At 41.4% G+C, this 2,500-nt stretch overlaps 1 protein-coding gene across 34 annotated transcripts in view; it reads right to left on the bottom strand.

Annotated features, from left to right (window-relative positions):
• Positions 1–2,500, bottom strand: part of cac (calcium voltage-gated channel subunit cacophony) — a 291,025-nt gene that overhangs the window by 106,204 nt on the left and 182,321 nt on the right. The window lies entirely within an intron of this gene.

The following is a 2,500-nucleotide window of genomic DNA, read 5'->3' as shown; positions in this document are numbered from 1 at the left end:
TACTACAACGATTACAATTACTTTCATAATTTTGATAATCATTCTTATTATCAATTATCATTATCATTCTTCTCCTTCGTCTTCTTCTTCTTCTCAGTATTATTTATATCATGAGCATTGTTATATTTACTATTATTCTTATGATGATTATTATCATCGTCATTATTGTTATCATTATTATTATTTTTATTATTATCAACATGATTATTATCAATACTATTTCATTGTTATCCTTACCATCGCTATTGCTATTAATTACTATCATTATAATTAGTATCAATATCAATATTACAATTATCATCATAACTTCCTCTTTTCAGGTAACCTTCGATGCTTTAGAAATACTGAAGATTATTTTGAGATGGGGAGGGGGCAAAGGGCAGATAAGCGAGTAACATTGGATTCCGGCATCCAATCCTCTCTCCATGCTTGCAAGGAAGAGTGTCATAGTTGTGAGAGTTAGGTCAATAGAGGAAGGAGGGAGGGAGAAGGAGGGAGGCGGAGAGGATGACTGAATCTCACGAATTTGGTGAACATCATCAATATGACGCGCCAGGTGCGAAGGAAGGAAGCTAGGAAGGTGCTACTTACGTGACGGGAAGAGCTCGTCTCGTAGACTCGGGCTTGACATGATGTTTGTCATTGTTGTGAAATGACTGAAAAAAGGTCTCTATAGAGAAGTGCTATAAGATCTCTCACTCAGCCATACCAATATCTAACCTTATATTGCCATACCAATATCATTTATCCTTGGACAGTTGTGATATCATCTGCATCCATAGAACCATACCATCATCTACCCTTGCACAATACTGCCAGCGTCTACTCTCACACAGTCGTGCCGGCACAAAGCACGGCCCGGCAGGCACGTGATCCCGACGCCGTGCTGCGAGAGTAGGGAAAGGGCGCCGTGTTTGCCAGGATCCGTGGAAGACGCGCGGGAGACACAAGACTTGCTTAAATACCCAAATACCCGATCATTTCCCCGTATAGCTAGGCATAACCGGGACATTAATGACGATCGCTTTGCTTCATCGAACGGGGAAAAGAGAAAGAGAAATAAATATACAAAAGTAAAATAACAGAAAAAAAAGAAATAACGCAGGACTAACACCCCTTCAATGTCCGGCGAAGAGTGTCGTCAGAATCCTACCTGTGCTGAAGATTAACGTAGGGACACTCGCCCCCTGCGAGTCCCTGGCGAGCGAACGGCGGGCGGGAGAGTTTAAGATCTAATACTGATGTTCCGAAAGCATGTGCTATAGTTCGGAGATAAAAGGTTCCGATTCTATAAAGCTCTTGTGTGTGTAATAATGATGAGAAACCATAAGAATAACGTGGAAGCGCATTCGGCAGATAACCTACGGAACGGAGAGCGAGTCGGGACAACCGGCGGGTCCTGTTATAGGTCCTTCCAGTGACCGAAAGGTGGAGGGAAGGAAAGGAAGGGGGAAAGGAGGGAGGGAGGGAGGGAGGATGGGAATGAGGGAGAAGGAAGAGGGATAAGATGATGAGATGGAGGAAGAGGAATAGGAGGTGGTGGAGGAGGAGGTTGTGAATAGGTTGGAGAGGATGATACAAGGCAGTGGTCATGTTGGCACCAAGTGTGAATAATATGTTAAGAGGGGAGAGGAGGGGAAAAAGAAGCGTATGTATAAAAGTAGACGTTAGAGAGAGTGAAAGAAAGAAAGGTAGATAGATAGATAAATCAAGAGAGAGAGTGAAAATAGGAGGGAAAGAGAGAAGAGAGAGAGAGAGAGAGAGAGAGAGAGAGAGAGAGAGAGAGAGAGAGAGAGAGAGAGAGAGAGAGAGAGAGAGAGAGAGAGAGAGAGAGTAAAGTAAAGAACGTGGAAGGAAAGACATTGAAAAGAAAGTCGGCAAATGATGGAAGCAAAAACCACACAAATCAAATAACAACGGAAGTATATTGTTAAAAAAAAAAGAATAATTAATATCGAGAGCCTTCTTGGGATGTCTGGGGGGATGGGTAGGGTGGGGGGAGGGGTACGAGGCCCCTTTTCAAAAAAGTGAGAAGTAAAGAGAGAAAAAACATGAGAATTGAAGAATGTGCAAAATGCAAAAGTATGACGGAAGGATGGTGAAAAAAGAGGAACGAAACGACATACGTTAACTACTGTCTGTCATGCGAAATTGTGCATGAATATAAAAATAAAAGACATTGAACCAAAGAACTATCTAAGGCAAAACATTAACAGCACAAAAAATGCTTCAAACCAAAATCCAAAAAGCTTCACACCGTAATGATATGACCTAAGCTAAGAGACATTAGACACAGAGTAAAATTGTGGGAAAAAAAGCCCCAGTAAATATTGCATTTTGAGAATCCATTCACTAAGAGAGAAAGAGATAGAGATTGATGTCCTTCCGGCACTTAAGAAATGAGAAGAACCGACGTATCAAATAAAGGGAACTGGGTGACGTCAATGCAATCTCTGATCAGCAATCTGTGATAACCGTTATCATTATTTATTAGTATTGT

The sequence above is a fragment of the Penaeus japonicus genome, unplaced genomic scaffold (genome assembly GCF_977035675.1).
Source record: "Penaeus japonicus unplaced genomic scaffold, GWHDUDI00000001_assembly GWHDUDI00000035, whole genome shotgun sequence".
Classification (NCBI taxonomy): Eukaryota; Metazoa; Arthropoda; class Malacostraca; order Decapoda; family Penaeidae; genus Penaeus; species Penaeus japonicus.
The sequence above is the reverse complement of the archived record's forward strand: the minus strand, read 5'-3'. Positions and strand labels throughout refer to the sequence as shown.